Below are 13,504 nucleotides of genomic sequence, written 5' to 3'. Positions count from 1 at the left end.
AGAAAGAGAAATAAAACTTTGTTTTAATCCATTAATATTTGGAGATTATTTGTTACTGCAGTGTAACCTAGCCTTTCCTGACTATTCTAGGTCACAATAAAACATGTTGGTCACTGTCCAACATGGCAGTTACTACCTACACGTGACTGTTTAAATTTAATCAAGATCAAATTTAGTTCCTCAGTCACACTAATCATATTTCAAGGCCTCCATAGCCACATGTGGCTAGTGGCTACCATAATGCACAATGCAGATATAGAACATTTCCATTATTGCAGAAAGTTTTGCTGAACAGTGCTGACATAGAGTGGTAGGATTTTTAGGAGAATTGGTAACGTTGTCTTCTAACATTTCTCGATATTTTAAGTGCACATCCAATACCACCTTGGAGTTATTCTCAAAATTTTTTTTGCCTTTTTATAATGAAATCTCTGGGAACATCCAATGGAAGTTACTTTCTGGAGGAAAATAAATTACTCTGAGCAGTTACATTTCTTAGAACCAAAGTGCTCAGACTTTCCTGAAGGTTACATTGACTGACACCTTTTTGTTACTCTCAATGCCTTTCATAAATGAATTCCCAGAGCAGTTTTATTTTAGTCCATCCTCTCTGAATCTATTCACATTTTCTACTTCTAACTCCTCTGCATCCCTAAGTAGGTTAATAGGCACCTAGTATAAGATCTGAGGTGCTGGGTAATGAATTCATCCAAGTTTATTGGCATTCTTGTAAACAATTGTTTCTTTTGTAAGAACTGTCATTGGATATTACAAGAAAAATCTTGCGGGAGCCCAAAACTGAACCAAGGTATAAAATAATCTTTCCCATCTATTCATTAATGTAGTCCACAAACATCTGCAGTAGAAATATAAAAACATTCCCCCAAGGATCCTGTAGTCAACTGGGGCATTAGGTGGAAATAAATACAAGATCCAATGACATTTCAGTCCTCCCTGTCATAGAGGAGATGACAATTAATCTTTGTCTTCAAGTGAGAGTTTTCCAGGCAGGCAATTGGTGGGGGCGTGGGGAGGAGGGTGAAAAGAAGATAGCCCTGTGTGTGGGAAGTAAAGAAAGGACAGGATGGTTTTTGGCTGTAAGAAATTGAAAACCCCCATTCAGTGGCTTAATCCATGAGGATATTAGGTCACATAAGAAATCTAGAAGTACCTGGTTGCAGGATTAATTAACTGATGGGTCAAAGACATCATCAACAACCCAGGTTCCTTTGTCTTTCTTCACTGCATCTTCGGTGTCCTTCATTGCCTTAATTCTCAGGCTGGTTCCTGTCACGGTCACAAGATGCTGCCACAGCCCCAGGCATCACATACAGGTATGGCAATGTCTGGTAGAGGAAGATGATGTCTCTTCCTGTGTGCTTATTTTTCAAAGAAAGCATAGTTCTCTTCTCATCTTACTGAACAGACGGTCACATATCCACTCCTAAACTGCCAGCAAGAGAAATTAGATGACTGCTTTAGAATGGTCAGGATTTGCTAGTGATCTGAAGTGGGGATTACTTTCCTGAGGGGCAAGTTCCTGAATAATCAGTTTTCTCTTAACTGGGGAAGAAGTGAGGAATGACTGTTCAACAGTCAACCAAAGAATCTGCCACGGCAACTGTCTGCGGGGTGTAGTGGTGCAGGGAGTGGTGGGAGATGAAGAATGGCTGTAAGGTTTCCAGTCTGTGGGCCTGGATGACTTGTCATATCATTTTTAGTCAAGCAATTCGTTCAGAAGAGGAGGCTATGCTCTCATTTCTGGACATCTTCAGTTGGAGGTGGGTATCAGACAATTGGAACTGCTGACCTGGGACTAGGAAATGAAGACTGGCTATATGTGGTCATCACCTACATACATGTCACTGAAGTCCCAAAGATGTGATTCCCCAAGAGAACATATACAAAGAGAAGACGCACAAGGGTGGAAGAAAGAAGAATTCGCAAAGGAAACAAAGTATTCATGGCTAGAAACTGGAGGGGTGGGGCAAAAAACTTGAATCACTCTGGGTGATAAAAGTCAAGAAGAGTGCTCCAAGACTGAGGGGCCCACAGGGAAAATATCAGAGGGGTGTAAACCAAGGCAGGCCATGGATTTTGGTGGCTACTGGTCATGGGTGACCTCTAAGGGAGCAGCTTCCATGGAATGGTGGTCATAGAAAGATACAACGAATTAAAGAGAGAGTGAATGGTAAGAAAATAGAACCAGGACATATCTTTCGGAAACTATCACAAAAGGATGAAAAAGATGGAGTACTAGCTAGAATGTGGAAGCAGCAAGAGGGTTCCTTTTCTTTTTCTTTTTTTTTCTTTTTTAGCACAGGAGAGAACTATGCGTTTTATGGAGTGAAGGAAAAAGAAAGAAAGAAGTTGGGAGAATCATTGGACAGTCTAAACACACTGGGCATGCTCCTTCCTTGGGCTTCTGCCTGGCTCTTTCCTCTGCCTGGAATGTTTTCCCCCAAATATCTACACAGCCAACTCCCTTGCCAGCTTCAAGATTTGCTCCAATGCCATCTACCCACGAAGCCTACACCCACCACCCTATTCAACACCCAAGCCTCCTGCACACAAATCCCCCTTACCCTGGCTGCTTTTTCTAAAGCCTGTTATTGCTGGATTTCATGCTGTATAATTTATGGTTTACTGATTTACAATGTTTATTGTTTTTCTCACCCCTACTAAAATGTAAGCTCCTTGAGGATAGGAAACTTTGTTTTATTCACTGATGTATTTCAAGCACCTTGAATAGTCCCTTGTACATAGTAGGACCTTGATAAATACCTTTTGAGTGAATGAACTCCTCTGCCGTTTGTTTCATTGCAACCCCTCACTCCTTTACTCCCTTGACCTGATCTGGGTTTTTTTTGTTTTTTTCATATATGACATACTGATGTCTTATATTTATTGTTTACAATTGACCCTTGAAAAACTCAGGGATTAGGGGCACTGACCCTCTGCACAGTCAAAAATTTGAAAATACCGTACAGCCGGTACTCTATTGGTGGTTCCTCCTCCACATCCATGGATTCAACCAACTGCAGATCTTGTAGTACTGCAGTGTATTCACTACTGAAAAAAAATCTGCATATAAGTGGAGCCATGTTCAAACTCATGTTGTTCAAGGGTCAAGTGTATTTGCTCTCTCCCCCTCCTAGAAAGTAAATCCCACAGGAGCAAATTTTAATGTTCTGTTCACTGATATATCACAAGCATCTAGAATTGTGCATGACACATAATCGGTGTTTAATAACCATTTGTGGAATACATAAATGAATGAATCAGTGAAGAATCAGAGATTGAAGGAAATGAGATTAAGAGTTTACGTTTGCCTGGAAGAGGATAAGAGACACGTATCCTCTGTGATCGGAAAAAAGAAAAGTACATGGGTAAAGATTTAGAAAAGTTCTGAAGATTTGCTCAGCGTCGAGCAGGGTCAAGATCCAGGCTGCTTTTGGATCTGGCTCTGCACTAACTAGCTGTGTGACCTTGGGCAAGTTACTTCACTTCTCTGTGCTCTCATTTCCTCCTTTGTAAAATGAGGATGATGATAATATCTGTGTCACAGAGTTGCTTACGAGGATCAAATGATTTAACACATTTAAAGTATTTTGAATAGTGCCTGGAAGATAGTAAGCACCATGAAAATCAGCTAACTTGTGGTGGTGGGTGATGTTTATGGAGGTGGTGGTCATGACGGATGTCTGTAGCCGTCATAGGAGAGCGGAAGATAAATAGACCAGGAAAATGAAAGGTTCAGCGCCATGGGGTTCTAGCTAGCAAGGGGAGGCAGGAGGCCAGGAGGAAAATAAGAAACAAAGCAAAAGCGTAAAAGGGTTAGACTGGGTTTTAGAATGAAGTTGGGGAAGGAAAAGCCACAACACCTGGTGCTGGTTGTTTGTGGTTCTCCCTGGTGAGCCTGGCTAGTTAAAATTGCAGGCATTTTTATAATGAAGTGTACTCGGGTTTTATCAACCACCTGCTCTAATAAACATTCAGACATGAATATTAGTGCTTTAAAATTTGTTTCTCTCCAAATTCCAATTCCTGCAAACTTCCATGAAATATAATAATGGCACTGAATTTTTTGGTCCTGAGATTTTTTTTTTTTTGGTCTTTATTTTAGTCTCGCAGGTGTTTCGTACTTTATTATGTTTAAACAATGTTTGAGGAAAGATGCAGGGGATTTGAGGCAGGAAATGCAAAGGGCCAGGCTAATGGCACTAACAGAACCCACTACAATGGCCACCACAGGCCACACATCTCTGGAAAAGACAATTCCCCACAAGGGTGCCTGGGGAAGGCAGATAAAAGACCAAAGTTGGGTCATGTGACAGGTGTCACTTGAGTAACAGTACTGGGGCCAGAGATGAAAGCCCACTCCTTTGGGTCACATGACACAGCTTCATTACGCTCCCAGCAGGGGGTTAGAGAGTCTGGATGCCATTTTTACTTATTTATTTATTTGTGGGTTTTTTTCCCCTTATTCTGTGATAATGAGAAAATGTTTAAACTCCCATCTCTGTGTTTAAACATTTCTCCCTGCTCACAGCAGCGGGATACCCCTTGATCAACTGTCAGATAGGAAAGTGCAATTTTTCTGGAAAGTAAACAGCATGTTAGCTGGTTGGAAATAATTTTCTGTTTATTGGTAGCTGTTCGTGCAGGAGTGATGGAGCTCTGTGACAGCACTTGTCAAATGAGGAATAAGAAACAAGTTTGGAAATACCTTTAAGGACAGAGCTCTGACAATAGGGCCTTACTATTTTTTTGATAAAAATGTACTCTAAAAAATTTAAATTCAAATGGGGAAAAAAAAAAAAAAAAACTTTTCCAGTATTACCAGCTCCTGGAGATCCTTCTGGCAAAACTGACACCAAGTCAAAGGCATGGAACTCTGGAGTTGGAAGGGTACTTGGCAATTACTAAATCCAACCCACTGGGGAAACTGAGGCTCAGCAAAATGCCTTGGATTCTTCTCACAAATAAGTGGAAAATATAATAATTACCAATATAATAGAGAAAGAGGTTAGTTTTGCTTTTCAAATTCATGTGTGAATATAAATGGGAAAAACTGGGGGAGGCAGTTTTAACTTTTGACCTATGTATACTTAACGACCAGGTTTAATGGCTTTTGTAACATGTGGATCTTTTTTTTTTTTTTTTTTTTTTTGCAGAGCGGCTACAAAGATACCACCACCATCTTTTATTGATTAAACACATCAGAAAAAAATGGCAGCAATAGAAGCAATATATTGATATATTCTCAAGCTATATACAGTCAACAGTTCATGTCTATCTTGAGTTAGGCTAAATCCAAAGTCCTGATTTGTTCCAGAATTTGCCCCACTTCTTCCAGATAGCTAGAGAAGTATTCGCAGCTGCTGACTAGGTGCCTTCACTTAGATCTTTCCAACAAATATGTCTAGTCCTACACGTCCGAAATCTTCTCTCCCACATCATAAACAGAGCAAAATGTCTTCGCCGTTTCCATTTTGATTAATTGCATTGCATTGTCATTCACCCCGTTGCCAGATCCCCCTCTCCCTGCCTCCAAAATACCTCCCAGCCCATTTTCTCCTCTCCGTCCCACTGCCTGGCCACAGACCTGTGGTTCTCAGAGTGGGGTCCCTTCACCAGTAGGATCAGCACCACCTGGGAAATGGTGAGAAATGCACATTCTCCGGCCCCGCCCCAGACCTCCCGAATCAGAAGCTGGTTGCTGGCACCCAGCAAGTTAACAAGCCTTCCAGGTGATCCTGATGCACTGAAGTTCAAGAACCACTGCCCTGGAGGGGTTCTCCAGGCCTCCAGTAGTCCCCTAACTGGCCTCCCAGTCACTAACTTCTTTCTTCTCTGGATTTTTCTCCACACCAGTTGTTCTCACCTTTGGCTGCACATCGGAATCACCTGGAACGTTTTCTTTCAAATACCAAATGCCTGAGTCCTGCTCCCAGGAATTCTTATTTAATTGATCTGGTGTGCAGCATCAGGCATCAGGATTTTTTAAAGTTCCCCATGTTATTCTGATGTGTAGCCAGGACTGCTAATCACTGCTCTGCACTGAAGCAAATCAGATGATGTCACCATCCCCCCTAGAAAAGACTTCATCAGTCAAAAGATAAATTCTGAACAGGACCCTTCAACATGGCCCCACTCGACCTCTCCATCTGGCTACTCCATCCTCAAGGCTCATTCACTCTCTCTACACTCAGCCACACAGAATTGCTCATCATTCCCCAAATGCAGTGTTCTGTTCATATCACTAGGCTTTTGTACTTTCTGTTCCCTCTGCTAGGAGCATCCTGCTTCCTTTTACCTGATGAATTCCTATCTGTCCTTCAAAACTCAGCTCAAAGGTCACCCTCCCTGAAGGCTCCAGCCCTGAGTTAGTTGCTCTCTCCTCTGGGATCAGAGCACTCTGTTGCTTTTACATGAGAGTATTGGTCCATTTGGTATAATCATTAGTTGACACTTCTTTTTCTCCTTTGCTAAAACTGTCTGCACCAGGAGCAGGTCAGAAGAATACTTAGCTTTTAAATTTTACCGACACTGAGAAGATGCTCAATAAACGCCGTTTAAGTGAATAAATTGAAAATAAAATCAACCACACTTGCTGCCTTTCACTGAGATGGAGTCATGGTGTCCTTTGGCTTTTCTTTCCAGAAACAGTAAAGCTCACGTAGCTGCTATTAAAATGTGGACAAGGAGTTAACCAGACCTAAGTATTTGACCTTTGTTTTCTAATCTTTAATATAGCGTCAATAATACGGACTTTGTAGAATGAACACGAGGACTCATTGTACAACACCCAGCAGAGTGCTTGACGCAGAGCAGGCACGAAATAAGTTAAAGTTTTTATTATCATAATAGGTAAAACTAACTGAAAACAAAGAAAGTCGAACTGAGCAGCACATCTGTTTACACATCTGTCTCCCCCTTCAGAGCGTGAGCTCTTGACGGGCAGAAACTGTCTTATTTATCTGCGTGTTCCCTGGGGCTGGGAACCCAGTAGGCATTCATTAATTAATTCAGTCCCTCACTCAACAGTATTTATTAAGCTAATGAATGAAATAACTAGCATTTGGGTTCGAATGGTGGCATGCTGTGTGGCGGCATAGAAGGACTCACACATTTGCCCATCTTACAAAACAGAATCACAATCTTGGCAGCTGGAAGGTATCTTAGAGATCACCTTAAAGCTCCTTATTTACAGATGAAGAAATGGAAATAACCCCACAGGAAAGCCATTTTAATTTCAATATTTAACAAAGACTTTCTGAGTTACAAATTGATGCTGACCAAGTAGGAATACAAGTCCATGTTTGTATAACTTGGCCCCATCAGTGACTTGTTGAGTAAGCACTATAACTAGGACAGCACCTGACTTACCATGAGGTGAGAAGCTGGCAGGTGGAAAAGAATTTCAGGGAAAAAATAATCATGGGTTGCACCTTTGAGCATTTTCAGTTCCAGATCATATAGTTCCTCTCTTGGAAAATAAAGCACATTTACCCAATATGCATTTAAATTTGTTACTCTGTCCTTTCAAAAGGCAGGTAGAAGGCACAATTTGGGTCATTTAACAAGTTCTTATTCAAGCAACAACAAAGAACAGATAAAAGGGGTTAGCAGATAGGATTGCATAAATAAGCCTCTTTAACAAACAAACAAAACAAAAATCACTTCAAGAGAGTGTCCTCCTGGTCTGAATCACTCCCAAGAGGTCTGAAAGCCACTTTCCGCTTTCAGGGCAGTCTAGTGTGGAGTTTCCCTGGTGACCCCGAGTGACTGGCTTAGAAGTCAGGAAGCCTGCTCAGGTGGTGCAAAGCAGGCAGCCAGGGGCACTGGCCACAGATGTGCGGACGGAAAACCCAGGAGGCTCTTTGTGCCAAACATCCAGCACCACTAGGCCTTGGTGCCCTGATCTCCAGGAGGCATCTCACTGCAGGGCTCTCCTGGGTGGCATCCACCCTGACCCCTGTGTGCAAGGCTGAAACTGAAGTTTAGGCCTTGTATCAGTTTGCTTGGGTTGCCATAACAAAATATCACCGAATGGGTGGCATAAACAAAGAAATTTATTTTCTCACAGTTCCAAGATCAAGGCATCTGCAATGTTGGTTTCTTCTGAGGCTTCTCCTTGGCTTCCAGAAGACAGCTTCTCACTGTATCCTCACAAGGTCTCTCAGTCTGTTATCTGTGTCCTAATACCCTTTTCTTATAAGGACACCAGTCATATTGGATTAGGGCCTACCTATATGACTTCATTTTACCTTAATTACCTCTTTAAAGGTCTTATCTCCAAATACAGTCACATTCTGAGTCACAACATATGAATTGGGGGGGAACACAATTCAGTCCATAATAGGCCTCTTAGCTGCAAGACTGGCTGCCGACTTCTCTCCTGTGGAAGGTGAATGAATGAATGCATGAATGAATGAGTGCTCTAGACCAGCTGGACACTAAGCTGCAACTGATGCTATGTTTCCTCTGGCTACTCAGGATTTTTCTTAAGTCACGGTATGAGAAGGAACTACACGGGCGGGGGGCAGCCCCAGGCAGGAGTCGGGGTGGACAGCCAGCCCCGGCCCCAGATAACAAGCTGCTCTCTAGGAACACGTGTTAGGAAGAGTGCTTGATCAGAGTGTCAACTTGTGGGCCAAGAAGAAACACTAAGTGGTTTTGTCTGTCACCTCCTCCACCCCCACTGGAATTCAGCCACAGTCTGATGGAAACTGCCCACTTTCAGGAGAATTTCCCACTATCAGTGAGGCTGTGCTTCGTACTTAGGCTATCACCAGGCTTTCAGAGCAGCGATACTGCTCTCCCCCTGGCAGGCGTGTGGATCTCAAGGGTTGGGGTATGGCACCAAAAGCTACTCTGTGCAGAATGTTCTGTTAATTGGGGATTTCATTCACATTTCATTCCCTGCACCGACTGTGCTACACTCTACTCCTGCAGCCTCTCTTCATTCGCCCCACGTTATAGTTGAGAAAACTGGGAGGGGCCACATGACAGATAAGGGAGTGAGCTGGGATTCAAGCTTAAATCCAGCCCACGTGGTTCCAAAGCGCATGCTTGGACCCCTACTCACGCTGTCGTCATGTCACTGCGAAGAGGACCAACAGGCCTTCATAAACAGCTGTGTGAGAAAGGGTTAAAAGTCCTAGTTTGGAAGTCCGAGTAGCTGGGTTCTAATCCTGACTCCACAGCTTTGTAGCTGAATGCTTTGGGGCAAGTTACTTAGCTCATTAGGCCTCAAATTTCCGTATCTGTTAAAATGGGTCCAATAATATTACCTACCTCTAAAGGGGTTATAGTGAGGCTTGAAAGGGTTTTACCCACCAGGGGTGTTTAATAAATGATAGTTACTAGTACTATCACATCACAAAATAGAATCAATATTATGAATTTGCTCCCACCTGTTTGTGTGTACCCAGTGTGTTGATGAAGAAAAACAATAGCCCCTACTTACTGAGCACCTACTGTGTGTCATGCTGTAGACTGGGTGTTTTATATATATGACCTCGTGTTCTATGTATATGACCTTATTTATTCCTTGCAGGCATCCTCTGAGGTAGTTTATAGGATAAGCCTCCTATTCAGATGAAGAAAACAAAGCTCAGAGAGGGTAAGTGACTTGCTTGAGGTCACACAGCTGAAAAAATATAGAGCTGAACTTTGGTTCCAAGACTGACTTCAGAGCTTATGCTTTGAATCACTAAGATACAATGTCTCTCTGAAGTAATAAACCTCAAGAAAAATTCCAGAAGTTACTACCCTCAGCTGTGCATAATCTTTTAAAGAAATTACTTTGAAAGGTGCCAACTAATCCCATCAATGAGTCCATTGTTCTTACTCTTTGGCCCTCAGAACCATCTACAACCCTCAGGAGAAAACTAGTCTCATTCAGTTATATCAGACTCATCTTTTAATCTAAAATAATATCACTTAATTTGATTATTCACCTTATTTCCCAGACTTTGATACAAATGAATTTTGGCTGTTGGTAAAAATCAAATCCACCTTTAGAGGATAAATATTTGCTCCCATCAAGATACTCCAAAGTATGCACTTAAGTGTCTAAAAAGAAACGATCCAGATTGTTTTTAATAGTATCTTTGGAATAAGTGATTCATCTTCCAACGGGACTGCTTTAAAGGGGAGACTCATGTGGGATGCATATGCTCTGGTATGTTTATTTAAAACATAACTTGGGCCTCCCTGGTGGCGCAGTGGTTGAGAGTCCGCCTGCCGATGCAGGGGGATACGGGTTCGTGCCCCGGTACGGGAGGATCCCACATGCCGTGGAGCGGCTGGGCCCGTGAGCCATGGGCGCTGAGCTTGCGCGTCCGACAACGAGAAAGGCCACGACAGTGAGAGGCCCACATATCGCAAAAAAATAAAAAATAAAAAATAAAAAATAAATAAAACATAACTTAAGGGCTTCCCTGGTGGCGCAGTGGTTGAGAGTCCGCCTGCCGATGCAGGGGACTTGGGTTCGTGCCCCGGTCCGGGAGGATCCCACATGCCGCAGAGCAGCTGGGCCCATGAGCCATGGCCGCTGAGCCTGAGCATCCGGAGCCTGTGTTCCGCAGCGGGAGAGGCCACAACAGCGAGAGGCCCGCGTACCACAAAAAAAAAAAAAAAAAAAAAAAAAAAACCTTAAATTTCCTTATATATATTCACAAGTAACTTGCCTGGAAGCCCCAGACACTCAACTCTGCTGAGGCAGAGGAAACTGATGAGGTCACTGAGTCCTTTCCAATTGTGTCTTGCCTGGACTGTTAAACTCTTATTCAGTGGATTACAAACATGAGCAAAAGGGTTCATTGAGGAAAGGGACATCCCCACACTTGCACCTTGAACCAGCTCTCTGTCCTGCAATGCTGAGCCCTAAGATAGAAATGGCAGTTAGTAGCTTGAGAGAGTTTTGGGCTCTAAAGAGACAAATGGGAGTATTGAGTACAGCTTTTTTGATAGGAAGTCAGCAGTTCTCTCATTCATGGAACTACCCTGAACTTAAATGCCTCCCAGTTGCTGGAAACCTGGTGTTGCTTCTGATCCCAGACAGTGTTGGTGAAATTTAGACAAAATTTCTTCATATGATTTTTATGTGGCCAGCCATATCACAATCAATTTCATGTCAGACACATGGGACCACCCTTCCACAGCCTTTCTCAGTCTCCAACACTTGATAAGTCAGGGTGGCTAACATAGCCCAAAGACATTCTAACTGGGTTGAGTCATTACGTCAGACCCTACTTAAATCCCTCCTTTCAAATGTACTCAGAACACAGCCTTTCTACTTTTTGCATTGCATCAGTTATGTTTCTTCAAGCTCTTGTCACTTTTAGTTTTGCCTACACTGCCGCCCAGTTCCTTCCAAAGCTCCCCCTCTCACCAGACTGTGCTTCCCAGATGTTCGCAACCCTGAAACATCCCAGATGACAAAATGTATACATGTTGTAATTGTCCAAGTAAGTCCATCTTCACTTGCTTTGCTCTGGTTCCCATTTGTCTTATCAAGTTAAATAGTAAAACTTTAATTGGTGTGGTAGGCAGAATAATGGCCCCCTAAAGATGTCCACATCCTAATCCAGGAAACTGTGAATATGTTACATTACACGGCAAAGGGGAATTAAAGTTGCAGATGGAATTAAGGTTGCTAATCAACTGACCTTAAAACAGGGAGGTAATCCTGGATTAACCAGGTAGAACTCATGTTATCCCAAGGTCCTTAAAAGTGTAAGGGGGTCAGAGTGATGTAATATTTAACTGGACCCATTATTGGTGGCCCTGAAGATGGAGGAGGAAGGCCAAACGCCAAGGAGCTTGGGCAGCTTCTAGAAGCTGAAAAGAGCAAAGGAGACAGGTTCTCCCCTAGAGCCTCCGAAAGGGAACATAATCCTGCTGAGACCTTGACTTTAGCCCAGTGAGACCCATTTCAGGCTTACGAACTACAGAATTTAAGATAATAAATTTGTGTTGTCTTAAGCCACTAAATTTATGATTAGATGATTTGTTACAGTAGCAATAGAAAACGTATACAGTTACCTGGGACCTAAATAACCAGAAAATACAATTCACTGATATTTTTTCTGCTTATCGCTTTCAAGAGAAATATACCGGGCTTCCTTGGTGGCGCAGTGGTTAAGAATCCACCTGCCAATGCAGGGGACACGGGTTTGAGCTCTGGTCCGGGAAAATCCCACAATGCCGTGGAGCGACTAAGCTCGTGCGCCACAACTACTGAGCCTGCGCTCTAGAGCCTGCAAGCCACAACTACTGAGGCCGTATGCCACAACTACTGAAGCCCACGCACCTAGAGCCCGTACTCCACAACAAGAGAAGCCACTGCAGTGAGAAGAGTAGCCCCCGCTCTCTGTAACTCGAGAAAGCCCGCAGGCAGCGATGAAGACCCAACATGAAAGAAAGAGAGAGAGAGAGAGAGAGAGAGAACGAAGGAATGAAGGAAGGAAGGAAGGAAGGAAGGAAGGAAGGAAAGGAAGGAAGAGAGAAAGAAAGAAAGAAGGAAGGAAGGAAGGAAGGAAGGAAGGAAGGAAAGAAAAAGAAATCTCAAGAAAAGTTTAAATCAGCTATTTTAAGCAAGCTCTTAGATTGAGACAGACTCTCACATGGAAAGTTGGGGGCCACATGTTTCCTGGGGAGAGCTCACAGGAGATGCACCTGTAAGGGGTGAGGACCCAGCAGAGGGAGACACTGGCCTGCAACGCAGCTGCATCTGAGGGTTTAGCTGACCCAACAGGCAACTCTGGGGCTGGGGCAGCCCTTCAAGATTGTCCCAAATTGAGGCAATGGGGCTGAACTTTTGTCTCCACATCATCCAGCCTGGGAAGGAGTATAACCTTGGGCCGGGCGGTGCCTGATGGCTACGGGCTATGCCCGACTAGGACCACAACTGTGAGTCATTAGAGCTGCTGGAGGACGGGTGGGTGGGTCCTGAGGAGATCTGGGCAGGCATAATAGTATTCACCGCCAGCAATCGCTATTTCTAGGGTATATGAGATCTTTCTGAGCTCTATCTACGTTCCATCTTGTCTTGATACAACGCATAAGAAGAACTCTTATTTGCCTGGTGCTTCTTATGTAGCAGATACTATGCTTAAGGACTCTACACTCATCATCTCTAATCCTAGCCAAGTAACTACCATGAGTTCCATTTCACAGATGAGAATACTGAGGCTCGGAAGCTCAGGCTGGTGACGCAACTTGTCCCAAGCCACCCAGCTCGTTAAGTGGTGGAGCCAGGTTTTGACATCAAAGCTGGCCCCCTTAATCCCCAGTCGGCCATGGAGCTCACGGAGCGAATGAACGTTTACAAACATCTGACACCACAAGATTCTTGACCATCAAAGAAAGATAAGATTATATTCGGTAAACTCTGCTTCTTACATAGGAATAGGGGCCTGAGACCAATCGATAAGATATTAAACAAGGATTGAAATAAGTAAGGACTTCTGGTGGCCCAAAAAGGTTGAGT

Source organism: Lipotes vexillifer, unplaced genomic scaffold (assembly GCF_000442215.2).
Source record: "Lipotes vexillifer unplaced genomic scaffold, Lipotes_vexillifer_v1.1 scaffold259, whole genome shotgun sequence".
Taxonomy (NCBI): Eukaryota; Metazoa; Chordata; class Mammalia; order Artiodactyla; family Lipotidae; genus Lipotes; species Lipotes vexillifer.
Note: the sequence above shows the minus strand (reverse complement) of the source record.